At 37.4% G+C, this 15,978-nt stretch overlaps 1 protein-coding gene across 2 annotated transcripts in view; it reads right to left on the bottom strand.

The window, feature by feature from the left end:
* FHL5 (four and a half LIM domains 5) overlaps positions 1-9,886 on the bottom strand; it is a 41,634-nt gene extending 31,748 nt beyond the window's left edge. For both annotated transcript variants that reach the window (XM_014843238.3, XM_070496160.1), the window contains exon 1: positions 9,628-9,886. The gene's annotated coding sequence lies outside the window, so the exon portion shown is untranslated. The remainder of the gene's footprint in view (positions 1-9,627) is intronic.
* Between the last annotated feature and the right edge of the window lie 6,092 nt (positions 9,887-15,978).

Below are 15,978 nucleotides of genomic sequence, written 5' to 3'. Positions count from 1 at the left end.
AACCACATTTGTCTTTTTTTCTGGATCCTCACCTAAAAAATGAGGTAGTGATGTGTGTGCGTGTGGTGTGTGTGTTTGTGTGTATCTGAGTATGTGTGGGGAAGTATTTGGGCTGAGGTTGGAGGGGAGTGGAAGTTGATGTTAACCAGTTTTTCCAGTATTTATTCCTGCGGAAAAATAATCTTCCTGCTACCAGAATGAGATTTAAAAAGATACAAGGCAGAGCTATATCCTGTGCTTTGGTGATAGCACTAATCACTAATTACAAGGTACTCTTTTGACAGTTTAAGATTTGTTGGTGATGGAGGGGGTGACCGTTTAAACGGTCACGAGATGATATTTAAAGTCAGCTTTAATTTAATTTTTATCTGTTCTCAGTCTCAAAGATTTAAGCAAAGTTGATTCTCAGCATCTGTCAAAGGAAAATGATTGTAGCCCAGGTACAGTCTTCACTCGGCAGCCGTGGGTTCACAGCTTTGGAAATAAAACCTGTTAACCTCGGGTTGTTTATGCTAATTCTGTGTGTAAAGTAAAGGGGAAAATCTGTTATTATTCCCTTGAAAACCAAATGTCCACAGTATTAGTTGACAAATGTTGGTTCCAATTTAGTGCTAGTTTCATTTTCACCGTAAATATCACTCAATGTGTGAATTTTTAAGGCATGCCCATGTGTCACACAAACAGGACCCGAGACCTCTCCTGCCTTGTTCGGGGCTGTGTCCCTGGCACTTAAAACAGCCTGGCACAAATATGTGTTGACTGAATGCAAGAAGGAAGAAGTCAGATGTTGGGCCTCGGAAAGCTGAAGGTTGAGAGAGACACAGTCACTTCCCTCCCATTTTATACATAAAAAGGCTGACCCAGAGCCAGCCTTGTCTTTGAATCACACTACTTTCTGTGACCTTCATCGGCCAAGTTCTTTAGCGTGGTATTTCAGACCTTTGACAATCTGGCGTCTGCCTTGATCTGGCTCTTTCACTTTCAGACCCAACAATAGCAAACAGCTCTCTGAGCACAGTGTACTTTAGTTCTGTAGGTTTCACAAAGAGCTCTTGAGTGCCAACTCTGGGCCATTCCTGGAGCATGGCAGGTAAGGCCAGTTCTCTACCCGTGAAAAGCTTCCATGCTGGCGTGCGAGAAAGACTCACAAATGATTTCTTCACTCCATCACTCTGCCACCAGATCGGGACCCTAGCTGTAAGTTCTCATGGCTCTCGGTTCTTTTGAACACCCAGTACACTTTAGTCCTAGTGAATGCTCAACAGTAAGCTTCAGGTGGGACAGATGCTATGTTGCCACCAGACTCCTGGTGTCCAGCATATTACCAGCATGTGCTGAGCACTCAGTAAATACCGTGGATGGAAGGAACTGAGGGAAGGAAGGAGAGAGGACATGTGGAAATGCTTGGACGTATGCACAAGCTGCTCTGGAAATTTCTAGAAAATTTCAGGTAAAGCTTCTTCTAGAGCTGTAACTTGAAGATTGAATAAAAGCCAGTCTCTAAGAAAAGGTGCGGGAAGGTTCCTAAGCAGTCTTTGTGGGGGTGGGGGGGGTCCACACAGTTGAGGTAGAGAAGCAGCATGCCAAGAGGTGTGGACTACATCCAGAGAGTACTGCTGGAAATGCCAGATGGACCATACCTGAAGGGCAGCATTACGTCCATATGTGGATAATAGAAAGGTCACATATGAAATGAAGTATTTTTACATGTCAGAACTTTAAAAACTCAGCTACACATTGGTATGAATATATTTAGCCCGCTGTTTTCTTCTTGGCCAAAGGAAGACCACACTGTAAAAGCAGGTCTGTGACATATGCTGTCAACTAAAAATTTCTCTTCCTTAGCATTTCAACAATTTAAATTGATGACTTAAATTTATAAGAAACCAGGAGTGCTTTTTTGAATTAAAAATCGTATGAAAGTATTTCTCATTCTTTCAGGTTTCTATGCTTGTCATTTAAAGGAATTTCTCTCTTTTTGAAAGTGTGGGGATAAAGCATCCCTCCCCTGGCTCCCTGATTCTACTCCACTTGGGGAGTGATTTAACTGATAAGTAACTGGACAAAGGGGCCTCTCAGGTGCCTCTCCCCCTCGCTCCGGTGGGAACCACCAGTGTGCAGGCCTGAACCGTGCTCCCCTCCCTGGAGGGAGCCCACTGCAGCTGCCCAGCCTGGTGAGGGAGCACTGCGGGAGGGAGTCCAAGTTCTCTACCCACACTGGGAAAGCGCAATGCAGGCTGGGAGGGGCGGTCTTTGGAAAAAGCTTTGTTTTCCAACCCAGCTTTAACAATAATAAAATTGGTAATAACTTGATCTCATATGTAACACCTGTGTCTATTTCACAATTTCTTAAAAACTCTGAAAGTGAGGCACGTGATTAAATGAAAATTTCAAATCCATAAGGATGTCACAATAAAGGCGGTTTTATTATTATGTCTGTTATATTGTGTGTGTATGTGTATGTGAGGGGAGAGGAGAAGAAAAAGAGAGAATAATATATAAACTAGCTTCTATTAACCAGGGTGTTAAGTTAGGATTTTTGCTTTATGCAGCCTTTGTAGTTTAAAATTTAACAAAAAACAAAATGAAGGAACGAATAGCATTATTTCTAAACTCTCAGCTCAGTCAAAAAACAAACAAAACAAGAAATATTCTAATAACCTTGATCTAAATAACTGTTAATTCCTGTTTTAAATGTGTTTGGGAATTTGACATCTATTTCCTCTTTAGGTTGTAGTTTACAAGATTTTTGGATTTTGAGTATCAGTTTCCCAGGTGGAATTCTGATAATGGCATGCGTTTATTCCTATTATATATTTTTTTCAGATCATTTGTTGTCTAAGCGAATAATATCATAAATGAAGTACCAATATGTATTTTAATAATGATTTATTGTTTACAAAGTGCTTTCATGTATATTCTCTAGAACAGTGGTTCTTAAACATTTTTGGTTTAAGACTTTATTTAGCAACTAATGAAAGCTATTTACTTCTTCTTAAGAATATATACATATGCATATGCTCAGAGAAGTTTCTCAAACCTAGCAAAGCCAGGGTTCTTGGAAGCAGGCTGTAGAGCAGAGGCTGCCAACTACACCCTAAGGACCGAAATTTAGTCACAGCCTGTGTGTGTATGGCCTGAGATCCAAACATAGCTTATATATTTTAAATTGATTAAAAAAATATCAGAAGAAGAAAAATTTTTTGACATGTGAAACTATATGAAATTAAAATTTCAGTGTCCGTAAATAAAGTTTTATTGGAACATAGCCATACTCTTTCATTTACATAAAGTCTGTGGCTGCTTTCAAACCACCACAGCAGAGTTGAGTAGTATTGAAGCCTAAAATATTTATGATCTGGTCCTTTACAAAAACACTTACTGACTCCTGATCTAAAGTTTGGAAGTATATTTTGTGTTTTTTAGTTGTATTTTGTTGAGTGTTGAGTGTTTTTAAAATTATGCTCAAGTTTAACTAGGACTTGAAAAGGACTTCTACACACTGCTTCAAAGAATATAAAATTATTTACTAAATGACTGAAAATAATGCTAGAAATCATTAACATGGTGTTTGGAAAAGTATTCAATGACATGACATAATGCTTCTGATTTGCTTTAAGTAAAAAAAAAGGAGTATGAAGTGAATAATCAGTGTGATCTCAACTACACAAACACTTTTAAAGAGTAGAAAACAAGTTTAGAAGAAAATATGCTCAAATGTTAAGCCTCTTGATTGAAGTTATAAAATTTTTTCAACATTTTTCTTCTCAGTACTTTCTAAATTGTACAATGTATAATGTGTCAATTTGATAATAAGGAAAAATAAAATACTGAACAAAATTTGAGTACATTGTTTAATTTTTTAAAAAATTCTCAAAGATTAGAATCTTATGTGATAGTATAACTATAAAATTGTTAAAGAGAACGAATTAATTGAGTTAATGTAATTCTAAGATCGAAAATCATTTTTAAAAATTGTCTTACTTCATTTAGGTAGCATGGCAGCTTGGTGTCAGATGCTTTTTTTTTCCTGCATGCAAATTATACCCATGATTCTGCTAAAGAAGTGTTGATCTTTACATGAAGAAAAAATTTTACACAAAATTGAAGCATTGTTATTTCTATACAGAGAGCATTTGGTCAAAATTTGTGATAGACAACTCCTTGTTTCTAGGAGCTTCATGAAATGGTCATCAGCACAATGTAGAGATTCATGATGTAAAGAAGATTGAACACCTTCACCAGTTTTTCTGTTGATACTATATTGACTTGATCAACTTGTTGAATGAATGAGTGAATATATGAGTAAATGAATTACCTGTATGTATGACTTTTGGGCTTTGTCAAACAAAAGATAAATAGTTTGATACTGTGATCAGGATAACTACTAATACTCTTTTAAAAAGTATTAGGAGTTACATGACCATGACACGTTATTGAAATTGTCTTATGAACAATTGTAAGAAATCATTAGAGAACAGAGTGAAGCTGGAAAACGAGAAACACAAAAGCCCATCTCCCCACCATCTTGAGTTCTATAATTGAATTAAATTGGAAATAAAATCAAAAAGTGAATTCTTAAATATGTTTGGGGAGCATCTGATACGTCAAAATGATCTACTGAAAAATAAAACTCAGGATCCGTTTGGCAAGCGCATATCTAGCAAAATGAATTAGCAAAGGAATATCTCAAAGCTTTGCTAAGAGTCAAGTGAGATGGGTTTAAGGGCCAGTAGCAACAGGATCGTAACAGAAGAATTTGAGAAGAAATAAAAATAAAAGTGACTCCTGTTACCATTACACTAATACAAAATTCTACAGGATGGGTGTATTTATTCCATCTTTAAGGGAGGGAGGCAAATTAATTTTTCCCAGTTCACAGAGGACTCAACATGGACCAGACTTCAGAGTCTTGACTTTCTTCTCTATATCACACTATCACTCTTGCATTGCCTTTCTAGCCTTGTTTATTTATTTAATGAATTTAATTATTTTTTTTCTTGGCAGGGAAAAATTCGCCCTGAGCTAACATCTGTTGCCAATCTTCTTCTTCTTTTTCCCCTCCTCAAAGTCCCAGTGCATGGTTGTATATCCAGTTGTAAGTCCTTCTAGTTCTTCTGAGTGAACTGCCACCACAGCATGGCAACTGACAGACTGGTGGTGTGGTTCTGCAACCAGGAAATGAACCCAGGTCGCAGAAGCAGTGAGAGCGCTGAACTTTAACCACTAGGCCATCAGGCCTGGGTCTATTTAACGAACGAAAAATTTTTTCATTTCCTTTCCAGTGGTTTAACAATCCAATCTAGAGGTAGCATTTGGAGGGAAGTTCATTCTATTGTATCCATATTTCTCTTTTCTCAAAACAGATCTTAAAGCTTTCTGTTTCTTGTCTCATTTTACAGGTCTTTGAAAATCTGTCTATAAAATGCATTCATCGTTTACTGATCACCTACAACCTGCAAAAGAGTGTGTGGGATGCTAGAAATTCAATGGTAATTGCCACAGCCCCTTGCTCTAATGGAGCACGTAGTCTTATAAGAGATACAGACAAGTAAATGAGATTATAATGTGAGCCCAAGAGGGCACATTGGTAGTATGAGGATATGCAAAAGCGGTACCAAACATGGACATGGGTTCAGGGTGGTCTGTAAGTAATTCCCAGAGGATGCAGCATGTGAGGTAAGATCTAAAAGATAAGGGTGACTGAGGGGAGTTAGGTCTGCATGCAGAGAGCTCCAAGAAAAAGTGTCTGTGGAGGCCTGGCTGAAAAGAGGCATTTGCCCTGCTCTTAATTTCCTGAAAGTCATTCAGCATGACTCAGCAGTAGTGTGTGTGTGTGTGTGTGTGTGTGTGTGTGTGCGTGCGCGCGCATGTGTATCAGTGCTGTAGTAAAAATTGGTTTGGAGAAGAATGTAGAGGCTAAATTATTCAGGGTCTTGACTAGTAATAATAACAACCAGCACTTAACACCTATTCTGTGCCAGGCACTGTTGCAAGTAATTTTATACCACATATTTATTCCTCATAACAAACCTAAGGAAAAGGTACGCCATCATGATCTCCATTTTGTTTACAAGGAAAATGAGACATACAGAGGCTAAGTGACTTCTCTAAGTTTACAGACCTAGTGAGTGACGCAGCTGAGACTTGAGCTCCAGCTAGTCTGGCAGGAAAAGTATGGCCATGAACTGATGTTATCAGAATCACCTGGGAGCTTGTTAGAAATGCGAAAAGTCGGGCACCAACCCAGACCTACAGAACCAGAATCTGCATTTTAACAAAGACCCAGAGGTGGTTCCTGAGCCCCTTAAAGTTTGAGGAGATCTGCTGTGATCCACTACACTCTATTGCCTCTCTTTAACCTTGAGAAGGAATCTGGACATGATCTTCAGGCCAGTGGAAGTCAGGGAAAGGTCTGAAGTGAGAGACTGGCAAAATCAAATTGTTTTTAGACCAGTTGTTTTAGGTCAACCCCTCTGGCTTCACTATGGAAAATTCAGTTGAAGATGGCAACTCTGGAGTCAGGGAGATGAATGAAAGGACTGCTGTCGACCACATAAAAAATGATGGCAGCTCGAAATAGAGTGGTGGCAGTGAGAAAGGAGAGAAGTAGGTGAATGTACGAGGTAGCATTGACGAACTTAGAGATTCTTTGGGTAGGAAGGTGGGGAGCAGGAGAGGGAAATGATGAATTTACTTTTAGATTGAAATGAGATTCGAGAGGACTGTCTGACAGTCAAATAGATCTGTTCAGCCGGGGCCAAAGACGTGGGGCAGGGAAACCATATAAATTACTTGGGCATTTTGGAAGGGGTCCTAGGGCCAATTCTATATCAAAATTTTCACCTAGTTTGCCTCTGACACCCCTCCCCACTCCTGCGTTGTATTTGCTGCGGTCCAAGCTGGCTCTAGGCAGTCCTGTATTCAGCAGACAATTGCACACATCTGTCTGTAGCTCAGAAAAGACATCTTAGCTAGAGAGACAGATTTTGGATTTGTAAGCACATAGAATAGATGATAATTGAAGCAGTGAAATTGCCTACAGAGAGAGCAGGAGTCTAAGATACGGGGTAGGGGAAGAGGAATCTGCAAAGCACACTGAGAACAGTGGTCTCAGAGGTGGGAGGAAAACCGGGAGTTTGCTCTCATGGAAGCCCTGGGTGAGAGTGTTTCAAGATGGGGAAAATGGAGAACAGGATAAAATGCTTTTGAGACTCCAAGTAGATAGAGAATGAGAAATGTTCTGCTGGATTTAGCACTGTGCTGTGATTGATAACCTCAGTAAGAGCTGGGGAAAACTGATGAGGACTAAAGCCAGACCGCGATAGATTGAGAAGTGGGAGCTAAGGAGGTAGAGATTCTTAATAGAGTGTAGACAGTTCTTTCAAGAGATTGATCTATGAAGCTGAGGAATGAGGGTAACTGGAGGAGCTCAGTAATAAAGGAAAAACTTTTTAAGATGGAAAACTTGAGCGTGTTTAAATGCTCATGCAAGGAGCCAATAAAGGAGGAAAAATTAAAGACTGTCATCCCTGAAGTGGAGGGTATGAGATAATGGGCACTAGTTTAGATTTTCCCTTTTATGTTCCAATCTACCAATAGGTCGGGATGGGGATTTGGGAGGAGGGCTAGAGAAACAGGAAGACCCCACTGCAGTCATCTGTTCCACATTCTGGGGTCCTTGGAGGCTTAATCTTATCACCGTTCCGGTCTAAGCCTTGCTTTCCACAAAAGGAGCTGTTCTGCTACTTGAATCTTCTACTTTTATTTCCATGACACACTGCCACGAATTAACTAAGCACCTGCTTTGAAAATTAACCCTTAAACTTCATCTTCAGCTAAAGTCCTGGCCTTAGTCTTCTCTCTCCTCAGGTGAGGCAGTTTAGAGACAGTTCAGGCAAACTTCCACCCTAAGCCCTTTAAAGCTTTGGTAAAATCACTGGCCCCAGGGTATGTCTGAAGCTGAGGTCTACAGCTTCATGGAGAACAGCAGTTCATAATCAGGACCCCAGAGAAGACTCAAGGACAGATTTTGGGAGTCCATCGACCCCAGAAATGCCATTGAAATATCTATGTGCAATCTGAGAAGAAGGTCCACTGATTCCATTAGATTCTTAAGGGGCTCTGTGATCCCAAAGTAGTCTGATGTGGAGATAAACGTTCACACTGATCATTTTGGAGTGATTCGAGGTGTTACGGCAGGAAAGAGTCCTCCTCCTTCCCCTCCTCCTCTCCACAGCTCCTTACAGGGTACCAAAAGGTAACCAAGAAAAATGATGACAACCAGAAGGAAAAAAGACAACTACAGGAACATGGAAACACAAGTTTGTTGAATTCACATCTGACTCAGACCTTCCCATGTGAACCCAAGTATTTTGTTTTCAATTCTAAGGAGATCATGTTTCCTTGACTGAAAACACAAAAAATAAATCAAAGCTTCTCCAATGTGTTTTAGACAAACATTTATTTCCAATATTATAGTAGAAAGCTACTAGGCTTGCCTGAGGAACGCAAATTAATCTAGCTTTACTCAAAATGTTGATGGCAAATATAACAAAAATAAGAGGTAAACTGGTCAGTGAGGTGATGTTACATTAGAACACAAATCTGCTGCTGTTGCTTAGGAAGAATGGTCCCAGAATTGGCAACTAATGATAATATGTGGGAATAAATAGAACAAGGGTAGAAAAAAGACATCAGAGTTTACCCTCCCCATTAAGCAGTTTGGATTATGGCTTTAGGCATATATCATAACAAATATGTTAAGAAATATCTTGTATGGTACATATGTTTGCAATATTTGTGTTAATTTTTAATCCATATGTTTTGCTAATAAAAATGCTAGAATTTATACATGACAGTATTGTAGATGTGAAATGACGGCTAAAATGATGAGGATTTTCTTAGATTTTATTTATAAGAATTACAGATTTTATTAATGATTCTTTTTAGTTACCACATTTCTGAAACTCAAATTAACAGCTGAGGAGTCGCATTTGGATTTCAAATGGATGACAGACACCAAGGAAGGTCTGACTAAAATAGTGAGAGAGGAAGCATAAACACATATGGGATGCACGCTTTTGCTTAAGTAACGCTCTCTCAGTTTCAAGAGGCAATGCTTTAGATTCACGTAGCATATTATACACTCACTAACTCACTTAAAATCTGTAAATGACTTGAAATTGTGCTCTGGATATATAAATCCATTCATAAAATAGGGTCAGTGATAACGTTAGTCATTCAAATAAATCAAACCAAAAAAAATCCCAGAATCCTGTCACCCTTTTTTATGACAATGAGGCTATGTCCCACGTATAAAGACCATTTTCAGTACTCAGGCGGCAGCTCCAAAGAGTTACGTGGCCACTATATTGCCTCCACACGCATATCATCGAAATAAGATATCTGAAAAGTTCAGTGTATAAAACAATAACTGTTGGCTCAAATGGTTTTTGAAAAGCTTCTAAGAAACTTCAAGATACATACTTATTTGCCAGGTACAAGTTTTCTCTTAAGAAGTCACTAGTAAGCTTATAAGAATCTCTTTTACTTAAAAAAAAAAAAACAAAGAAGCAAAAATACCACATAAAAAAACACAAAGGAAACAAGGAAAACAAAACTTACTTTTTCTTAAAGCTGCTTCTTCCTGCGATTTAAACAGTGTGAAAAGAGACTATATGATTTTTTCCCTCCAACACAATTGTAAGTCAACTCCAGAAGGAACAGAATGGGCCACCAGAGCTATCAGAGCGTCCCTCTCAATTGCAGCTTTTTCAGCTTTGTGGAAGAAAATAGCAGGGTGAGTGTATTTCCTCCGAGTCTTATGACATGCACATAGCTGACTCCTACTGGACTGAAAAGCACTCTTTGTCAATTTTTCCTTAAAATTACAAGTAACGAATTCTCTGAAGGACATCCTTAAAGGGAAATCCTGCTAGGATTAGTATTTGAAATATCTGGATAAGCTCCAAAAAGTTTAAAATACAAAGTGCACATACAGACTCTCTCATACTTGAGAAATTCCCACCGCCTAGGCTAACTTATTAAGGGCATATTTAAAAATTTTAAAAAATCACTAAAAGGATGATGTATTTTCTGTTTCCTTGATTAAGCTGTTTTTGTTTTCTTGGTTTTCTGGTGACTGTCAGAACCCTTTTTAAGGTGAGGTTGAACTACAGAGCTTTTCTGTTGACCTATCTGTAAAGAGATGAGGCCGCATGTGCTCACCCGTAGAGCTTTTGGCAGCTTGAGCGAGGAGCCCTGGGTTGTAGCCTCTATCACTGCCTTCTTGGGGAATGTGAGTCTTGGATTTGTCTAGAATAAATCAAGGTAGTTACCTGCTTCCTGCACCTGCTGTGTGGACTGAGCATTTCCTGCTTCTTCCTATGTCCCTATGAGCTGGCAACAATTATTACGTCACATCCATGGCTATGTGACTTCATTTAAGCACAGACTCATCTGCTCTCTTGAAATCTTCAATTTAAAACATGAAAAGTGGCTAGAGATTTCAAAAGTTGGAGCTAAAGAAATGTTTGAATATTGAACTAATCCGCAACAGGAATTCTCAGTGGGTCAAGATGATCCACAAAGCAAGTGACACTTGCTCCTAGAATCTCCATTTTAGGCCATTTCTTTGGTTTGTAAGGTGAGGTGACAAGAAACGTTCTGCCTCCAATTATGCCCAGACCAAACTTAAACTGTCCTTGTTCTAAGTGCTAAAGGAATGATATATTAATATTTTCTGAGGTCAAACTCAAGTGTGTACAACCAAAAAACTTGAGCTAGGGAAATGCAAAGTCAATCAACTCTATGCTTCTGTTATTCACCTGACTTTGATGCTTAAGATATTATGAAAATGAAAACACGGTGATTAGAGCAACAAATTGATTCAGTGAAAGGACATAAGCACATTTAGTTAGTAACAGATTTTAATCCTCATGACACCACTGCTAGACGGGCATTATTTTCCTCCTTTTATCCATGAGGAAGCGGAGTCTTGGAGATATAAAGTTGTCTATGTCCCTGTGTAGTTATGGGATGCCACTCTTCGTTTACAAAACCTGTGCTTCCTGAGAGGGTAATCGACATTCACTGATTCAACTTCTGATCTTCCTGTGCCCTCCTCAAACTTGCAATCTGCCTTCCACTTGAAGCACTCCACCAAAAACCCTTCACTAAGCTCATACAAGATCTTAAATAGTAACCCAAAGAGCACTGTCTTTAATCTTACCCGAAATTTCTCATCTTTGGCCATGTCTATTTCCTTTTGAAATTCTCTTCCCTTGGTTTCTCTAAGTTACACTCTCTCTAATTTCCTCCTTGCTCTTAGCATCCTCACCCTTTCCTGGAGCTTCCTCCTCATTTCAGAGTACTTCTCTGTACACCATCCATGGGATTCCTTATAAAAACAATTAACAATTATATATCATGGCTCCCAAACCTGTGTTCTCAACTGTTATCACTGTTTCCAGACCTGTATCCTGTAGTCTATCGACCCTGCTTGTCTAGAGGTCCCCAGGCACCTCAAACCCAACAGTCCCAAAAAAACCTCTTCGACTTCTCTCTCCAAACCTGTATTTCCTGTTCAGGGCACAATCATTCAACCCGTCATCTTAGAGTACTCCCCTGCCGCACTTATTCTCTACCCTCCCTATCATGTATCCACATCTCCAACTTCTGTTGGTTCTGCTTTGTTAAATCTCTCTTAAATCTGTCATCATCCCTGCATTCTGGTCCCCACATTTCTCATTTGGATTACTCTATCAGTCATAAAACAACTGGCATCTACCTCAGTCTGGTCCCCTTCTATCATTTCTCTACATCATTGTAAAACAATATTTATTTAAAAATATCAGTTTATTGAATTATAAAATACATGCTTCTTGCAGAAAATCTGGAATAACAATTGAAAAAATAAAGAAAACTTAAAATGACTTGCAATCCAAGAGACAGCCACAGCCCAAATCTTCACCCAAATCTCTTTAGAATATTATGTATGCATGCATATAACTACAGGGGGAAACGTTTATGCGAATGTTCTTATGCAAATGTTTCTATAGTTATAGCTATATAATAAACAAGTTTAAACAAATGTATTTAAACAAATATAGTTATATAAACAAGACCACATTGTATATAGTTCTGTATCTTCTTTTACTTAATATACTGTGACTGACTTTCCAAATCAATTAAATATTTTTCAAGCAGCTGTGAATAGTTGCAATATATTATGAAACACTGCTCCCAATTTTTCTCTCTCTGATTTTTCTTCTTCAAAACAAAAAAACTACCCTGAGCATTTATAATGTATGAATCACAAGGACTCAAATTTAGGTGGGAAAGAGGAACGGAGAAAAGCAGAGAACACTTATTTTAAAAGTTCATTTATGTTTATCAGATATTTTTAAACAACTATATATTCTATACTAACCTTGTTGTCGTGCCTTCAAGCAATTATCCAACCTGTTAAGTCTTTATAACAGATTTAAGTTAAAGGTTACATTTTAGGTGACTAAAGGCAAGCTCAGTAGAAAAAACAATTTGATAAAATACTCTTTCTTCTTTACATGGACTAACAAGAAACAAAAGAAAATCTTTGCGACCTTTGTCTTAGCTTGACTAGCCAGATAAAGAGTTTTTCTTTGGAGGACTAGCAACTGAATAAACAAAAATATTTCAGAGTCTAGAAAATTGCTTCCTTTCTGTGCAAGATGCATTGTACATGCTCTTTTACTTCTGGTAAACTCCTTCCCCAGTCCATTATTCTTATTTCTCATACTTCAGGGTTTCCCAAAAGCCTCATTATTTCATGTTAATTCATGTCTTGGTACTTCTGAATCTCCTTTTCTCTGCCCAGAAACAGCCAATTCCCCTTCCCCTATTTTCACCAGGCCAGTCCTCTTTCTTTCAGCATTCAGTACAGGTCATCTTCAGCCTGTTCAATTCCCCTCCTGGCTAAGACAGTTTGCCTTTCACTTCTTCTCCCATAGCATCCTCTGCTTACTTCTCTCAAAACACTATACTGAACTATAATTGTTGATTCTTGCCATCTCCTTAAAAGCAAGATAGACATTTGTATATCTAGTACTTAGTTAACTGTCATATGGGATTCAGGACATTGTTGAGCCAAGGATTTACATTCCCCATGTCCTCCCTTTCAGTGTTCACATCACAACATAATCCCTTCCTCCCTGCTCTTCACACACACATCCGGGGAAGGCTTACTACTAATCACTGGAGAGGGACAGGGGTGCAGTTAGAGGCAAGGCTGGTAAAGCAAATAATAAAACACAACACGGGGAACTTACGAAAATTTAATACATCTTTAAAGTAGTTAGTTATTCCCTTTTTTGTGATGTAAATGGAATAAACACTGTGTTTCTGAAAGCCTGAAGTTCAGAGTGTCTTTCTTAGACAGTTTAGAAGTCTCTCCTGGATTCTGTTTATTCTTTTGTTTGTTTAGTGTGGCCTTCAAGGTAGAGCAACTTGTGTAAAAAAGCCATTTAAAAAGCCACTTTAATAGTGCTCCCAGATATCTGTAGAAAATGTACATCCCAGGCGAGTCTATATATCTGTTTTTATCTCATTTCCCATACACGCTGGGGTAAAGGCTTCGGTGGTATTAGTCAAAGAAAGCAAACCTTCCAACATCCCCACCCCCTACCCAAGTCATATAAGTTAGTTCTTGATAGAAAAAGTCCCATTTGCCCTGGTCGAGCGGCCTTTCTGAGGAAGCAATGAACTGTTTCCTCTCAATCTACAGGCCACACTATACGTCAGATCACTGTTGCACTTTGACCTCATCCTTGGTGCTGTATGGTCTGACTAAAGTACGTTCTCTAAAAAGTTCAAGATGGTTCTCCATTCAGGTTAAGCAACTTCTATGTTTATTGTTCTAATTTGGCATTAAAGTCTTTTCTGAAAATACACTGTGATTTTGAAAGATATATTTCTCTTCCCTGATCTTTCTGATGGCCAGAAGTAGGTGGGTTTCCCTTGACTCTTCAAAAACACATGGTCTGGAGATGGAACACATAAATACCTGAGCGCGTTATTCAAGTATCCATCCCTATTGTATCTGCACTAGCAGGAAGCAGCACATCAGAGAGCACAGCTGCACATTTGTTGAAATCTAGCTAATTGAAAATGACTTACCAAGGTGAAATGGTTCATGAATGGCAACCTTTCAAGGAGTGAAAGACACTGAGGACTACGGAACTATTTTTGTGTAAGAAAAATATAATAAAACCCTTTAAAACTATTCAGAACAAGAATTACAAAATGTAAGTATAGTACCTATAATGTATACATCAATTAATCCTAGTAGTAGTAATTAAATAATGGAAGCCTCAAAGTACCATAAAATTTAATAGAAACAACAGGCAACTTTATTTTAAGTTAAAATAAATCTTAAATCTGCCCATTATCAGAGTAGATAAACATGTAACAATTATTTTATTAATGAAATCAGATTTTTACATACAAAAATCAGCTATATAATTTTATTTACAAAAATAATAAAAACTGTTCTTATTTACTGTGGAAAAATAAGAACTATTTTGATAAATGAAAAAAATTTAATGCAAACAAAATAAAACAGAATGGTTTTCTTTTTATTTGCTTCATCATCTCCTCTGTTTTTATCTTCACAAATTAAAAAAGTCAGAATGATTTTATTTGCTTCATTCTATAATCTAGTTTGACACAAACGTGGATTACTTTGGTATCTGCTGAATCATAAATAATATGGTTTCAAAACAAAGATTGAATAAAAAAATTAGGCTGGGTATTCAATATTTTGAAGCTGAATAAACAAACATAACTAATTGGAGTGTGGGGTCACACAGGATTTGTCATTTTAATTTCTTTGCCTATATGAAAATACGTTAATAGAAAATTACCAATGGGAAAACATTTTTAGATTTATGTTACGTTCCTACCAACTTTAATAATGCTTAGTCAGCAATTATATTAATTTCTTTCAGTATTAATATTTTGTCCAGAAATATAGTAGAGGTAGACTGATCTTTGTTAGGCAAACATTTTGAAACAGAGTTTTAAATGCCATAAAAGGAATTACATAAAATAGTATTTTTTTAATATTTGAGATTTAATTTACTATTATATTTAAAATCACTAAATTCCTTTTTTGATATATAAAATTGTTGCTTAAAACATCTGTTTGAAATGATTACTCCAAGGAACTATTTTAGTTACTTTTAACTACTAATAATCTTTAGAAAACAAGAATACTTTTTTATACAAGTTTCCATTCTTGGGAAAATAAAAAAAAGGTTCCAATGATTTAAATGCATTTATAGACAGATGCCCCTACAAGAAAGTATTGGTGCCAGAGTGACTCCTGGTATAAAAAATGAAATTAAGAACTGCAAACTGGGTTAAAGAAAAACATAAGTATTAAATTTTTAGTTATTCCAATGTTCAAATGTGACTTACAACTATTAGCAGCAAATTTCACTTTTTCTCTCACTCCTGTTAGCATCCTGTTTTAGAAGAGAGCACAGCAATGCATGAGCCCCTCTCACGTTCTTCTGCACCTGTTAAGGCATCTCTGAAGCGCCTAACCACATAAAAATTCACTTCTGTGGGGGAGATGGGAGACCCTCTATCTGCCAGAAATAAGAGCAAAAGCTTAGTAATAAAGAAAATATTGTGAAAATTTCTGTATCTCAGGTTTCAAGCATTTTCTATTAATTTTAAAATAAAATATATAATTTTCATTTTTGACACCAAGGGTTTTTCTTTTTTTAAAAACATGACCACATTTTAAGACTCTGCCTAATGTGTATAAATATAATAATGTCACTGGAAATCTAATAACAATGAATGAGTCCTTTCCTAGAGATGAAAGATATCAGAAAATTTATTCTTCATTTAGCATTTGCAGAAAATAAACTGAAATGCATAATTTTTGGAATTATAATGTGAAAAAAAAATCTTCCACAGAGAACCCAA

Source organism: Equus asinus, chromosome 24 (genome assembly GCF_041296235.1).
Source record: "Equus asinus isolate D_3611 breed Donkey chromosome 24, EquAss-T2T_v2, whole genome shotgun sequence".
Lineage (NCBI taxonomy): Eukaryota > Metazoa > Chordata > Mammalia > Perissodactyla > Equidae > Equus > Equus asinus.
The sequence above is the reverse complement of the archived record's forward strand: the minus strand, read 5'-3'. Positions and strand labels throughout refer to the sequence as shown.